Source organism: Tursiops truncatus, chromosome 7, assembly GCF_011762595.2.
Source record: "Tursiops truncatus isolate mTurTru1 chromosome 7, mTurTru1.mat.Y, whole genome shotgun sequence".
Lineage (NCBI taxonomy): Eukaryota > Metazoa > Chordata > Mammalia > Artiodactyla > Delphinidae > Tursiops > Tursiops truncatus.
The window spans coordinates 8,206,289-8,222,563 of record NC_047040.1 but is presented as its reverse complement, the minus strand read 5'-3'; the positions used below and the strand labels follow the sequence as shown (position 1 = coordinate 8,222,563).

Sequence of the window (16,275 nt, the reverse complement as noted above, 5' to 3'; positions counted from 1 at the left end):
GAACCATATTTTTTAGATTCCATATATATGTGTTAGCATATGGTATTTGTTTATCTCTTTCTGACTTACTTCACTCTGCATGACAGACTCTAGGTCCATCCACCTCACTACAAATAACTCACTTTCGTTTCCTTTTATGGCTGAAGAGTATTCCATTGTATATATGTGCCACATCTTCTTTATCCATTCATCTGTTGATGGACATTTAGGTTGCTTCCATGTCCTGGCTATTGTAAATGGTGCTGCAATGAACATTGTGGTACATGACTCTTTTTGAATTATGGTTTTCTCATGGTATATGCCCAGTAGTGGGATTGCTGGGTCATATGACAGTTCTATTTTCAGTTTTTTAAGGAACCTCCATACTGTTCTCCATAGTGGCTGTATCAATTTACATTCCCACCAACAGTGCAAGAGGGTTCCCTTTTCTCCACACCCTCTCCAGCATTTATTATTTGTAGATTTTTTGATGATGGCCATTCTGACCGGTATGAGGTGATACTTCATTGTAGGTTTTTTTTTATATAAATTTATTTATTTAATGTATTTCATTTTTGGCTACGTTGGGTCTTCGTTGTTGCACGCGGGCATTTCTCTGGTTATGGCGAGCGGGGGGCTACTCTTCACTGCGGTGCACAGGCTTCTCATTGCGGTGGCTTCTCTTGTTGTGGAGCACTGGCTCTAGGCACATGGGCTTCAGTAGTTGTTGCTCGCAGGCTCTGGAGCGCAGGCTCAGTAGTTGTGACGCACGGGCTTAGTTGCTCCGCGGCATGTGGGATCTTCCCAGACCAGGGCTCGAACCTGTGTCTCCTGCATTGGCAGGCAGATTCTTAACCACTGCGCAACCAGCGAAGCCCCCTCATTGTAGTTTTGATTTACATTTCTCTAATGATTAGTGATGTTGAGCATCCTTTCATGTGTTTGCTGGCAATCTGTATTATCTTCTTTGGAGAAATATCTATTTAGGTCTTCTCCCCATTATTGCATTGGATTGTTTGTTTTTTTGATATTGAGCTGCATGAGCTGCTTGTATATTTTAGAGATTAATTCTTTGTCAGTTGCTTCGTTTGCAAATATCTTCTCCCATTCTGAGGGTTGTCTTTTCGTCTTGTTTATGGTTTCCTTTGCTGTGCAAAAGCTTTTACGTTTCATTAGGTCCCATTTGTTTTTGTTTTCATTTCCATTTCTCTAGGGGGTGGGTCAGAAAGGATCTTGCTGTGATTTATGTCATAGAGTGTTCTGCCTAAGTTTTCCTCTAAGAGTTTTATAGTGTCTGGCCTTACATTTAGGTCTTTAATGCATTTTGACTTTTTTTTTGTGAGTGGTGTTAGGAAGTGTTCTAATGTCATTCTTTTACACGTAGCTGTCCAGTTTTTCCAGCACCACTTATTGAAGAGGCTGTCTTTTCTCCACTGCATATTCTTGCCTCGTTTATCAAAGATAAGGTGACCATATGTGCATGGGTTTATCTCTGGGCTTTCTATCCTGTTCCATTGATCTGTATTTCTGTTTTTGTGCCAGTACCATACTGTCGTGATTACTGTAGCTTTGTAGTATAGTCTGAAGTCAGGGAGCCTGATTCCTCCAGCTCCGGTTTTCTTTCTCAAGGTTGCTTTGGCTATTCAGGGTCTTTTGTGTTTCCATACAAATTGTGCAGTTTTTTTGTCCTAGTTCTGTGAAAAATGCCATTGGTAGTTTGATATGGATTGCACTGAATCTGTAGATTGCTTTGGGTAGCACAGTCATTTTCACAATGTTGATTCTTCCAATCCAAGAACATGGCATATCTCTCCGTTTATATCATCTTTAATTTCTTTCATCAGTGTCTTACAGTTTTCTGCATACAGGTCTTTTGTCTCCTTAGATAGGTTTATTCCTAGGTATTTTATTCTTTTTGTTGCAGTGGTAAATGGGAGTGTTTCCTTAATTTCACTTTCAGACTTTTAATCATTAATGTATAGGAATGCAAGAGATTTCTGTGCATTAATTTTGTATCCTGCTACTCTACCAAATTCATTGATTAGCTCTAGTAGTTTGCTGTTAGCATCTTTAGGATTCTCTATGTATAGTATCATGTCATCTGCAAACAGTGACAGTTTTACCTCTTCTTTTCCGATTTGGATTCCTTTTATTTCTTTTTCTTCTCTAACTGCTGTGGCTAAAACTTCCAAAACTATGTGGAATAACAGTGGTGAGAATGGGCACCCTTGTCTTGTTCCTGATCTTAGAGGAAATGGTTTGTTTTTCACCACTGAGAACGATGTTGGCTGTGGGTTTGTCATACATGGCCTTTATTATGTTGAGGTAGGTTCCCTCTATGCCTACTTTCTGGGGAGTTTTTATCATAAATGGGTATTGAATTTTGTCAAAAGCTTTTTCTGCATCTATTGAGGTTATCATATGTTTTTTATCCTTCAGTTTCTTAATATGGTGTATCACACTGATTGATTTGCGTATATTGAAGAATCCTTGCATTCCTGGGATAAACCCCACTTGATCATGGTATATGATCCTTTTAATGTGCTGTTGGATTCTGTTTGCTAGTATTTTGTTGAGGATTTTTACATGTACGTTCATCAGTGATATTGGCCTGTAGTTTTCTTTTTCTGTGACATCTTTGCCTGGTTTTGGTATCAGGATGATGGTGGCCTCGTAGAATGAGTTTGGGAGTGTTCCTCCCTCTGCTATGCTTTGGAAGAGTTTGAGAAGGATAGGTGTTAGCTCTTCTCTAAATGTTTGAGAATTCTCCTGTGAAGCCATCTGGTCCTGGGCTTTTGTTTGTTGGAAGATTTTTAATCACTGTTTCAATTTCACTGTTTGTGACTGGTCTGTTTATATTTTCTATTTCTTCTTGGTTCAGTCTCGGAAAGCTGTGCTTTTCTAAGAATTTGTCCATTTCTTCCAAGCTGTCCATTTTATTGGCATATAGTTGCTTGTAGTAATCTCTCATGATCCTTTGTATTTCTGCAGTGTCAGCTGTTTCTTCTCCTTTTTCATTCCTAATTCTGTTGATTTGAGTTTTCTCCCTTGTTTTCTTGATGAGTCTGGCTAATGGTTTATCAATTTTGTTTATCTTCTCAAAGAACCAGCTTTTAGTTTCATTGATCTTTGCCATTGTTTCCTTCATTTTTTAAAATTTATTTCTGATCTGATCTTTATGATTTCTTTCCTTCTGCTAACTTTGGGGCTTTTTTTGTTCTTTCTCTAGTTGCTTTAGGTGTAAGGTTAGGTTGTTTATTTGAGATTTTCTTGTTTCTTGAGGTAGGATTGTATTGCTATAAACTTCCCTCTTACAACTGCTTTTGCTGCATCCCATAGGTTTTGGGTCGTCGTGTTTTGTCATTTGTTTCTAGGTATTTTTTGATTTCCTCTTTGATTTCTTCAGCGATCTCTTGGTTATTTAGTAGCATATTGTTTAACCTCCATGTGTTTGTATTTTTTACAGTTTTTTTCCTGTAATTGATATCTAGTCTCATAGCATTGTGATCAGAAAAGATACTTGATATGATTTCAATTTTCTCAAATTTGCCAAGGCTTGATTTGTGACCCTAGATATGGTCTATCCTGGGGAATGTTCCATGAGCACTTGAGAAGAAAGTGTATTCTGTTGTTTTTGGACGGAATGCCCTATAAATATCAATTAAGTCCATCTTGTTTAATGTGTCATTTAAAGCTTGTGTTTCCTTATTTATTTTCATTTTGGATGATCTGTCCATTGGTGAACGTGGGGTGTTAAAGGTCCCCTGCTATTATTGTGTTACTGTTGATTTCCCATTTTATGGCTGTTAGCATTCTCCTTATGTATTGAGGTGCTCCTGTGTTGGGTGCATAAACATTTACAATTGTTGTATCTTCTGGATTGATCCCTTGATCATTATGTAGTGTCCTTCTTTGTCTCTGGTAATCGTCTTTATTTTAAAGTCAATGAGAATTGCTACACCAGCTTTCTTTTGATTTCCATTTGCACGTAATACCTTTTTCAGTCTGTATACGTCCCTAGGTCTAAAGTGGGTCTCTTGTAGACAGTATATATACAGGTCTTGTTTTTGTTTCCATTCAGCCAGTCTATATCTTTTGGTTGGAGCATTTAATCCATTTACATTTAAGGTAACTATCGATGTGTATGTTCCTATTACCATTTTCTTAATTGTTTTGGGTTTGTTTTTGTAGGTCTTTTCCTTCTCTCGTGTTCCCTGCCTAGAGAAGTTCCTTTAGCATTTGTTGTAAAGCTGGTTTGGTGGTGCTGAATTCTCTTAACTATGCTTGTCTGTAAAGGTTTTAATTTCTCCGTTCAATCTGAATGAGATCCTTGCTGGGTAGAGTAATCTTGCTTTTAGGTTTTTCCCTTTCATCACTTTAAATATGTCCTGCCACTTCCTCCTGGCTTGCAGAGTTTCTGCTCAAAGATCAGCTGTTAACCTTATGGGGATTCCCTTATATGTTATATGTTGCTTTTCCCTTGTTGCTTTTAATATTTTTTCTTTGTATTTAATTTTTGATAGTTTGATTAATGTGTGTCTTGGCGTGTTTCTTTGGTTAATCCTGTATGGGACTCCCCGCGCTTCTTGGACTTGACTATTTCCTTTCCCATGTTAGGGAAGTTTTCGACTATAACCTCTTCAAATATTTTCTCATACCCTTTCTTTCTTTCTTTCTTCTTCTTCTGGGACCCCTATAATTCGAATGTTGGTGCATTTGATGTTTTCCCAGAGGTCTCTGAGACTGTCCTCAATTCTTTTCACTCTTTTTTCTTTATTCTGCTCCCTGGCAGTTATTCCCACCATTTTATCTTCCAGGTCACTTATCCATTCTTCTGCCTCAGTTATTCTCCTATTGATTCCTTCCAGGGTACTTTTAATTTCAGTTATTGTGTTGTTCATCACTGTTTGTTTGCTCTTTAGTTCCTCTAGATCCTTGCTAACTGTTTCTTATGTTTTCTCCGTTCTGTTTCCGAAATTTTGGATCATCTTTACTATCATTACTCTGAATTATAGGTTGCCTATTTCATCTTCATTTATTTGGTTTTGTGGGTTTTTATCTTGCTCCTTCATCTGTAACATATTTTTCTGTCGTTTCTTTTTTCTTTTTTCTTTTTTTTGATGGGTGGGGCTGTATTCCTGTCTTACTGGTTGTTTGGCCTGAGGCGTCCAGCACTGGAGTTTGCAGGCAGTTGGATAGAGCTGGGTCTTGGTACTGAGATTAGGACCCATGGGAGGCCTCACTCCAATTAATACTCCCTGGGGTCTGAGGTTCTCTGTTAGTCCAGCAGTTTGGACTCAGAGCTCCCACTACAGGAGCTCAGGCCCGACCTCCAGCCTGGGAACCAATATCCCACAAGCCGGTTGCTAGCAGTTCCTCCCATCCCCTTAGATGTCCATGATCCCCCAACGGTGCCTGGTAGGTTCCCTAGTTGTGCGGAGATGCGAATTCCGCGTCCTCCTAGTCCACCATCTTGACTCAGTCCTCCTTCACATCATGGTTTTGATTTGCACTTCCTCAGTGACTAATGTTGAGCATCTTTCTACATGTTTATTGGCCATTTGTACACCTTGTTTGGAGAAACGGTCATTCAAGCCCTTTCCCCATTTTTTAATTGGGTTGTCTTTTAATTATTGAGCTGTAGGAGTTCTTTATATATCTTTTATATATACAGGTCTCTTTCATATATATGATTTGCAATATTTTCTCCCAGGATGTAGGGTTTCTTTTGACTTTTTAGATAGTGTCCTCTGAAGTACAAATGTTTTTAATTTTGATAAAGCCCAACTTCTCAATCTTCTCTTTTATTGCTTGTGCAAGACCCTAATCCAAGATCACAAAGATTTACTCCTGTGTTCTGTTTGTCGTTTTCTATTTTAGCTCTTACATTTAGGTCTTTGATCTATTTTGAGTTAATTTGGGGGTATGGTATGCAAGCCCAGCAGAGTGCCCCCAAACCTCCTCACAGTAAACACTGCTAACAATTTGGGATTTATCTTTTCAGACTTGTTCTCTAAATCTGTGGGATTCTTTTCCAGAGATCATGGTCATCAGAATACAGTGGCATAGATTATTTTAGAGTTCACCTACACCAACAAATTTAGCTCAACTGTATCTGTAATCCTGATACCCAATTTTTACCACATTGAGAATCCCTTCAAAATACATTCTATTCCATCCTTTCTAATTTCACCATATTCACCCTCTTAGGCTACCAAAGCCCAGGTATATAGTGACAGTGTTTCATTAATTGGCTACAACATAATTCTAACAGACCAAGTTAATGTTCTCTTTTGGTACCTGTCCAGACAAGTCACCAAGGGTGTTATTTTCCTGTGTCAGCCCTGGAGAGATAGGATGATGATAACCTAGGAGTGGATTCTTCTAATCTTCAATCTTGTACTTGATAGAATAAAGTCTTCATTCCTCTATGACAGCCCTACAGTCTTCTAGAAGCCTTTGGCTATCCATTTATGATGCTTTCTCTGCCTGCTGGTAGAAAGGCTGGATAACTACTTTTTCCTTCTCTAAAATCCGGTATGAGTGATTTGGGAGAATACAATGAAATTCTGTTATCATATATTCTTTTTCAGTACAAGGTACAAAGACATACCTTTCACTCATCCCATCCTTGCTCACCAATCTGATTTGAAAAGTATCCTCAAACACTTCTATTAATTCATGCTGAGTGACTCTGTCAGGCAAGTTCTTGATCAAAAGTGTTTTGGCATTTCCATCTTCATAAACACAAAAAGAGTATTTTTAGTCTGAGTTTAGACCTCATAAGCATCAAGAGTTCTCCAAGAGAGAAAAAATACTTCTCAAAGAGTTGGAGAGTAGTACATATTCCTTCATTTAACAATATTTGGGGACTTCCCTGGTGGTCCAGTGGTAAAGAATCCACCTTCCAATGCAGGGGACGCAGGTTCAATCCCTGGTCAGGGAACTAAGATCCCACATACTGCAGGGCAACTAAGCCCACGTGCTGCAAACTACAGAGCCCACATGCTCTGGAGCCTGCACGCTGCAAGCAGAAAGAGAAAACCTGCATGCCACAACTAGAGAGAAGCCCACGCGTGTCGTAACAAAAAGCTCTCTCATGCCTCAACAAAGATCCCATGTGCCATAACTAAGACCTGACACAGCCAAAAAAATAATAATAATAAATAAGGAAGATAAATAAATAAAATATTAAAAAAACCAAACATTTGCACACAGCGTCTGGGTGACAACGGCCTGTGCTACGTGCTGGCTGTGAAAATACGGACTTGGCCTCCACTCTTGAGAATGTAGTCTTGTTGCGGAAAAGGCTAGTAAACAAATAGTCACATAATTACAAACTGTGGTAAGTGTCAGGTAGGAAAAGTAAAAAGGGAAATGAGAACATCAAGTAGAGAAGACTTAACTTAGTCTGGGGGCAAGGGAAAATTTTTCTGATCTGCAGAGGTAAGCTTTAAGCTGAGACTCTTGAATGGGTTGTCAATAGCCAGGGGATAAGTCACGAACATTAGGACAGAGAAGGTGAGCCGTGCGGCTAGAGCAGAAGGAGTGAGCACAGCAGAGAGAGTCTGTGCTGTGGAAGTAGGCGACTTGCTAGAAACTGAGGAGTGCTTGCACGGAGTAAGAAAGAATACAATATTCCTGTCTGATGCAGCGTCTTCTAGGTACACAGGTATCTCTGAACAAGTTACCTTGCTTGCATACGTTTCTTTGTTTCCTTTCCCTTTTCGGTTTCTTCCATTTAATTTCATATCCAAGGACGTTTGTCTCACTAAGTTCCAAGGCTTTTTCCTGGTCGTTAGCAGATTTAAAATTCACATAACCAAATCTCCTACAGAGATGCAGCCGAAAAGGGAAAAAAAACACAAGTAGAGTCAAAAGGCATATGCCTTCCAGCTGGCTACTCACACTGGCTGTGAAAGTGGAAATTAGCATTGAGTCAAACGCAGCTGTCAAATTTTACAAATTAAAACCAAGGCTCCCCCAACTGGCAATATCAGTGCCATCAAGTAACCGGAGAGCAGCAGTTCTCACCTGGGGTGAGTCTGACAATACCTGGAGACATCTTTGGCCGTCACAACTGGGGGACTTCTAGCATCTAGTGGGTAGAATCCAGGGATGCTGTTGAACAGTCCCCCCCAACAAGGAATTAGCTGGCCCCAAATTTTAATAGTGCAAGAGTCGAGAAGCCCTCCTCCAGGGCAAGGACTGAGAGTCAGGGCAAACTCACCCGCTGAAATCATTATTAGTTTTCTAACTACCGGCCAGATTTAACCAAAAGCTATAAAAAATGAAACGACACGCTTTTGAATTTCTGTTTTAAGAAACAGCCATTGCACTTGTGAATTGAAACAAAAATATCTTTTTTTTTTTTTTTTGGCCACGCCATGCGTCTTGTGGGATTTTTTTTTAAATAAATTTATTTATTTTTGGCGGTGTTGGGTCTTTGTTGCTGCGCGCGGGCTTTCTCTAGTTGCAGCGAGCAGGGGCTACTCTTCGTTGCAGTGCACGGGCTTCTCATTGCGGTGGCTTCTCTTGCTGTGGAGCATGGACTCTAGGCATGCAGTCTTCAGGAGTTGTGGCACACGGGCTCAGTAGTTATGGCTCGCCGGCTCACGCAGGGTCAGTAGTTGTGACGCACTGCCTCAGCTGCTCCGTGGCATGTGGGATCTTCCCGGACCAGGCCTCGAACCTGTGTCCCCTGCACTGGCAGGCGGATTCTTAACCACTGCGCCACCAGGGAAGCCCCAGCTTGTGGGATCTTAGTTACCTGACCAGGGATTGAACCCATGCCCACGGCGGTGAAAGTGCAGAGTCCTAACCACTGGACCACCAGGGAACTCCCAAAAATATCATTCTTAAAATAGAACGTGTTGGCAAACTCAAAGGCTATTAGAGTAAGTTTCTTTTTTTTTTTTTGGTGGGGGGGGCTGTGCTGGGTCTTCGTTGCTGCCTGCGGGCTTTCTTCTAGTTGCAGCGAGGGGGGACTACTCTTCGTTGCAGTGCACAGGCTTCTCATTGTGGTGGCTTCTCTTGTTGCGGAGCACAGGCTCTAGGTCCACAGGCTTCAGTAGCTGTGGCACACGGGCTCAGTAGTTATGGCTCGCGGGCTCTAAAGTGCAGGCTCAGTAGTTGTGGCAAACGGCTTAGTTGCTCTGCAGCATGTGGGATCCTCCAGGACCAGGGCTCGAACCCGTGTTCCCTGCATTGGCCGGTGGATTCTTAACCACTGTGCCACCAGAGAAGTCCCAAGAATTTTTTTTTAATGCAAAAGGAATGTTTATTTACTACAAACACAACAATATTTCACAATATAGTTAATAAAAAGTGTAAGCAGAGCAATGTGTCAAAAGTTGTGGCATCACCTCTGGAGCCAGAATGCTGGGCTCAAATCCTGACCCTGTCACTTTCTAACTGTGTGATATTCGGTATGTCACTTAACTTCTCTGTGCCTCAATTTCCTCCTTTGTAAAATGGGGATAATGACAATAATTACCGCTGAGAATTGTCTTATGGATTCAATGAGTTAAATAAACAAGGAACAATGCCTGGTAGAATGAGTACTCAATGAATGTTTACTATTATTATTATCTTTTCATTTCTACCTAAGAAATCCTGAGTACCATAAAATAAGCATGCTCACACCCAAGACATATGCTTCTGATGAGAAAGAAGTAAGAAACGATGAAATTCAATTCAGCAAAAAAGCAGAACTGATACAGAACCTATATTTGCCACCAAAGCTAGGGGTTTTGTGATTAAATCTGTGTTCGTTTAAAATAATTCTAGGCAAATAACATTGCTCACAGTTGGAAAATCATGAAAACATGTTTCTGTAAAGACCTGGAAGATCTTGTGATTAGTTTAGTATTTTGGTTGGAAAAATGGGATAGCAAAATTTAATATAATGGATTTATTAAACGAGCCACTGAAGGACTTTAAATACTCATTCTGAACTGCAAGAGGCTGAGGTAATATCTTATAAAGGGCGAAGAACAAGTAACAAAAGGATCTGACAAGAATAATAATTGTTGGGCTGATAAACTCTTAACAACACCCTTAATTTATCAGTATTTACCTGGACAAGCCAACTCTGACACCAACGACTGCGACATCATTTTTAGCAAAAAATTCACTAAGACCAGTTTTTAGTTCAGCAACAGTTTTGTTGAAATTCAGGTTTCCAACAAATAGTTTGAAACTTACAGGTGGTTTAGCTGACATACAAAAAGGCAAAGAAAAAGAGAGAGAGAGAGAGAAAGAACTCAAAGAAACAGTTCAGAAAGAATGATGCTAAAAAAAATTTCCATTGAAGAATCTGGCATATTGTAACACCAGGCTGCAGTTAAAATCCCTTTGTCCATCATTTGGACTAACAGAGTTTTGGTTTTTGCCAATATGAAACTCTCCACGTGTCTCTTGTGCTCTAAAACGCAGCAAAGAAGTTACTTTCTAATTTCTGAATTTTGGTTTCAGGGGAAGCATTCTGTTTGGTCATTTCCTCCTTCTGGTTTATCAGGTGCTTTCTTCACAGGCTCTGTGGGCAAAAGCCAGAATACAAATTTTTGTTTCTTTGGGTTTTTGTAAAATAAATTTATTTATTTATTTTGGCTGTGTTGGGTCTTCGTTGCTGCACGGGCTTTCTCTAGTTGCTGCGTGCGGGGTCTACTCTTTGTCGTGGTGCGCGGGCTTCTCATTGCGGTGGCTTCTCTTGCTGTGGAGCACAGGCTCGAGGCATGTGGGCTTCAGTAGTTGTGGCACGCGAGCTCAGTAGTTGTGGCTCACAGGTTCTAGACAGCAAGCTCAGTAGTCGTGGTGCACGGGCTTAATTGCTCCACGGCATGTGGGATCTTCCCGGACCAGGGCTCGAACCCGTGTCCCCTGAGTTGGCAGGCAGATTCTTAACCACTGCACCACTAGGCAAGTCCCCAGAATATAGTATTTTTAATCGTCTGTCTGTGCCACTAAATGAGTAAAGTGGGAGCCTTTACACTGTCCACAAATACCATACCTACACTGTGCCTATTCTCCACAAGATGCCTGGGTTAGGTCTGGTCAGAATACTTTTAATTGGATTTTTTTTTCTTTTTTGTGGTGCGCGGGCCTCTCACTGTTGTGGCCTCTTCCGTTGCGGAGCACAGGCTCTGGACGTGCAGGCTCAGTGGCCATGGCTCACGGGCCCAGCCGCTCTGCAGCACGTGGGATCTTCCTGGACCGGGGCACGAACCCACGTCCCCTGCATCGGCAGGCAGACTCTCAACCACTGTGCCACCAGAGAAGCCCCAGAATACTTTTAAAAGCATTTATAAATTAATTAGGAAAAGTTCTTCAAGTTCCTAAAAGAACTTCAACAGGCCTGTCCCACAGCTTCGCTTATAACTCTAATTCCTTGATACTGCCTACCACTTAACAGAACTGGTTTAGGTCATTCTGACCTTCCTCTTCCTCACAGCCTTCGTCATCACCCTTATGGTCCTGCTCGTCTTCCTCTGCCCCCAGGGGAAAGGCTTTTCTCCCCCTGGCCCATGAAGGATACAGGGCTTCTTTTTCAGAATCTAAATGAAAACCCACCCAATCAATTACTGCCGCACAGACTTGTTAAGAATGAAAATGACAAGTTGTTCTTTCAGAGAAACTGCTCATAAGTCAGCCTGTATATATAAATCTCAGAAAAAAATTCGCTGTCATTTTAACCTTTTATTTGAAATAATTTAAAATGTATTATTCTATTTTCATAACAATGCTAAGAATTACTGCTTTGGAAGCAATACCATTTAAAATGTTACACAGACGCCATCAGGACAAAAAAATCACTCAGAGTGAAATCTGGGGGACAATTAACCTGCCTGGCTCATAAGCACAAGGAGAGAAAGAGTGTACAATACTCAAAGAGAAAACTCTGATTCTGGTCATGTGGACAGCAGAAGTCAAATGTCCACTGGGACTCCTCAAGCCAAGCCTGGAGAATCGGCCAGGGATGCCAAGGGTGGCATTTCCACAGAACCCTTTCGAGAGCCATGTACAATGGCACGTAGGGCTGACCCCTGACAGCCACCAGCAGGGATGTCCCCAGAGGGGACTCTTTACATCCCTCAACCTGACACAACTCACAGTTCTTACCTTCATCCTCCTCAGGGTTCTCAAGTCACTTCTCATGGTTCTCGAGCAGGGCACTCCTCCTGTCTTTTGGAACCTTGGCCCCTGTGGCTCCCTTCCTGCATGGTGATATTAATTTCTCAGCAAACATGGGAGCCAGAAACTTTTTTTCCTCGATTTTATTTCCTGGAGCAGTAGTAATCTTCCTACCATTTTTCTGAGGGACATCAACCTAGAGGAGGAAGAACAACAATGAAGAGATGCCTCCTCTGTGGCCAGGAGGCGACAGTCACATTGCACAGTCAGCAAGTGCAAGATCTGCTCAGGTCCACGTGTCAACATCTGTGTTGATTTCTCCAGGATGAATTTCTCAGTGTGCAGTAAAAGAGCTCCCAGCACCAGAATTACCTGGCACGCTTGTCTAAGAAAAAAAGAGAAAAAGAAAATTCTTGTATTTCACTTAGAGCTTCGAAATCAGAATCTCTACAGGGAAGGATCTAGGTTTCTAAAAGTATACAAGGAAAACATACCAAGTCAACGACTGTTCAGGTGGCTCAGTGTGTCTGTAGTGTCCCAACTCTCTGCATTCAAGTAAAACACCAAAGGTGAGGACCCCCACGCAGGCACCTAAAACATACACAGGAATGAGAGCCAGGCCCCCAAAATTGGACCTCGTGCTTCCTAATTACACCACTGATTCCTATCCCAGAGCTACTAAAAATTGGGCACAGTATTACAAAACTAAATGACTAAAGATGAAAATTTTAGCAGAACACTGAATGAAGTCTCGCCACATACAAAAGGAGAAAATGAAGAACTATGGGCGGTGGATGACCATGTGAAAACACAGCAAGAAGGAAGACATCTACATGCCAAGGAGAGAGGCCTCAGAAATAACCGAATTGCCAACAACTTGATCCGGCCTCCTGAACTGAGAGAAAGTAAATTTCTGTTGTTTCAGCCACCCACACATCTGTGATATGTTATTATGGCGGCCCCAGCAAAAACACAACTGGGTGTGTGTGAATGTATATGTATGTGTGTATATATACGTACACACATACACACATACAGACCTCAACCCACATCACAGGAAGAGATGAGTCACTATAATATGTGATTAGCATTACTGGCTATGAACAATATTTACAGGCAAACAGATGAGGGACCAGTTCATCTGGCATAGGAATGACATGGGATCAGGGAAGGCACGTGAAAGAGACTAGCGTTTGAATTAAATAATTTCAACGAGCCCACAGTAGGGTATGGTTAGCCTAGAAGTTAATCTAACTGTGATACCACCACTATGTGCTGCACCAATCAGAGTAAACGGTCACAGGCATCACATTTTAAAGAGGAATGACCAAAGGCTGCCAGTGTGAACAGTCTAGAACCATAACACATGCATCTCAGTTTAAGGAAAATATAATGTGACTACTCCTATTTTCCTCTGAGCTAACACAGTCTGGGTTCCGAAACAAAAGTTGCATTCACCAAGAATTTTGTGTGTCTGATTGGTATAGAGAGTCAATGCACTGTGTTGTGGACATCACAGTACAGTAGGTGCTCTCCTAACTATGTCTACTAACTATGTCCACTTAACTGTGTCACATTAAGCTAGTCTGTGGCTGGATTAAATGGCCATCTCAATTCCAAACAGGATTTACTAACTTGATGCCTATGAAATGCATGCGAAAAGCACATGCGGCTAATGGGCTACTAAGTGGTACTCGGTACACCTAGAAATTTCTGATCCTATAAGCTGAACCGTATCCTTAATAAGCCTCAGTCTTTTGTTCGCAAACCTATATATGACCATTGTAGTTGCAGTTTCAATTACATAATAAATGTCATATAAACCAATCAGATTAATGCAAAAAGTTATTGAACCTAGTAAAACAAAGTTGAACGCTTTGGACATACTCAATAAAGCTCAAATTAGGTGTGGGTGAGGAACCATAAAAGAATGGGGAAAACAATGTAAAAATGTAGGCGTCTGTTTTCGAATTGCTTTCCTAGCGTTTAAGTTTTGCTTTGTTTTAAAGAAACAAATTTTAAATTGCAAAAGATGCACAATGGGTATACTTTATACAAAGATAAGCTACTGCAACAGTGAACTCAAAGTCAAAGACAAAGCCTTAGCCCCATATCAAAAGATTGGCGATTGAATACCTATCTGTCTCTCCAAAAGAGCTGCTTGGGCGAAGACTGAGAAATGAACCAGAAAAGAGTAGAGGCTTTGGATTCGGCAGAGCCAAATGCATAACGCGGGTTCTGTCACTTATTATTTGTCACTTATTAGCTCATGAAACCATGAGCAAGTTAGTCAATGACTAACTCTCTTTTCCTGTCTATAAAATGGAGCTAAGGATCCCTACCTAACGTGGTCACTGTGAGGATGAAATGAGATAGTGCATCAAGTCCTAGCACAGTGGCTGCACAGATGAAGCATTCAATACTCACTAACTGTGTACCCACTCACCCACCGCAATTCTTTTAGGGCCCAACTTAAACCTATCTACATTGGAATACTAATGCAGAGGCTCCCAGCCAGAAACAGAACATACTAGGGACCTAAATATTTGCCGAAAGGATAAATATGGAAACATATGTTTGGTGGACACACAAACTAATGGAATTGAAGGAAGCAATTTTAAGAATCAAGAGATTTTCTTTCAAACCGGTATTTCCAGGCAATCAAAATAACTTTTCAACAAAGAACACTTTTGTATTCCCCAAATAAACTGCTCTTAGTCACAATGTACTTTTCTTTTTGCATAACACTAATATTTAGTTTGCTAATACTTTGTTTGGAATTTTTACATCTATGCTCATGAGAATGGTCTGTAACATTCCTTTCTAAAAATGACCTTGTCAGATTTTGGTATTGAGTTTAGGGTGAGCTTGTGAAACTAGTTGGAAAATGTTCACAAAACCACTTTTCAGATCAAACAATGCAGTTTAACTGCTTTCCTCTGGATTTGGATTGTTGACATTAGTAAGTTACTGTGCTGCACACTGTACACATAGTTACCTCATCTCTACTGCCATTGTCCTTATCTTCTGATGTCTCATCTTCCCCATCTTCTATCTCCTCTGGGGAAAGGCTCATTTTCTTCAGTTCACCTTGATTTGTTTTCCTGCTTCAAATGGACAAGATTATTAGGCACATCACAGGGACTTCAACATTCCAGGCTATGCACCTTTTGCCTCTAGTATTCGTGTTAAGTTTCCATTTGCAATAAGTCCGTGTTAGGCCTCATCCTAGTTATCTTCATTTGGAATCTTTTACTCTCACCAGCTAATATCAAAATATATTGCACAGATAATTTTTGGTATATGTTTGTAGGTTAGGTCTCCCATACCTTCTCTTTCGCCACGATCTAGAAACGAAACTCCTCGAGGTAAAAAAGGAATTCCTCCCTTTTCCTCTCATTCGGCTCCCTTCACCATCGTTTTCAAGTAACTCTGATGCTCTTAAAAATCAGTAATTCCACCACCGACTGCTCAAACGGAAGCACACGGGACCAAAATAAAGGCCCCACAGCGGAACAAAATCAGTACCTACAATTCAAGTGTCTTTACCTCTCCAGACTGAGAACTCACTGTTAACTGGAGCAGCTTCCATCTCTACCCCCATCAAAATTAACAACACAAGTGAGTCTCAAGCCATGACCTTTAACCATCACTTCCCAAATTAACCCGCACAGTGTTGTCCCTGACGAGTACTCCTCCCCTTAAAGCTATCGCTGGTGTAGGGTCCCGCCCACTCAAAGCCCCGCGGGCCACCACGCGCGGCCACCTGCACTACACGCCCGGGGAGAGCCTGCAACAGCCCGCAGGCGCCAACTGGCTGGCAGTACCCTCCCAGCAGCCCCCTAGAACTCTAGGCCCAGGCAGAATACAAAACAGAAGAGAATGACGCCCTCGTGACTCCGCCTCGCCCAATCAGAGCCCGCGCTGCCTTGAGGCCAGTCCCGAGCCGCAATCCTGGGGGAGCGGGCAGTGCGCGAGCCTGGGGGCGGGGTCTCGAGCCGCGGCAGCAAGTGTTGCGCCTGCGCGCAGGGCGGACATTTTGGTGTGGGCGGGCCCGGGAGGCCCCCGAGTGGGTGATGTGGGCGCTCACTGTGAGTGCAGCGCTTCCGTGGAAAGAGGCGCGGCCTCCGCTACATGCGGGGACCCAGGGTCGGTTCCAGGCTT

The 16,275-nt window shown here is 41.7% G+C and overlaps 1 long non-coding RNA gene across 8 annotated transcripts in view; it reads right to left on the bottom strand.

Annotated features, from left to right (window-relative positions):
• LOC109548034 (uncharacterized) overlaps positions 1 to 16,058 on the bottom strand; it is a 29,933-nt gene extending 13,875 nt beyond the window's left edge. Inside the window, exons 1-7 of one of the 8 annotated variants that reach the window (XR_002174030.3) lie at positions 15,441 to 16,056; positions 15,110 to 15,215; positions 12,606 to 12,702; positions 12,286 to 12,496; positions 12,100 to 12,194; positions 7,671 to 7,810; positions 6,593 to 6,716 (exon numbers count right to left, since the gene is read on the bottom strand). This is a non-coding gene — a long non-coding RNA (uncharacterized lncRNA). The other 7 variants (XR_012332941.1, XR_012332939.1, XR_002174031.3 and 4 more) reach the window with 7 other exon arrangements.
• Positions 16,059 to 16,275: the final 217 nt, after the last annotated feature.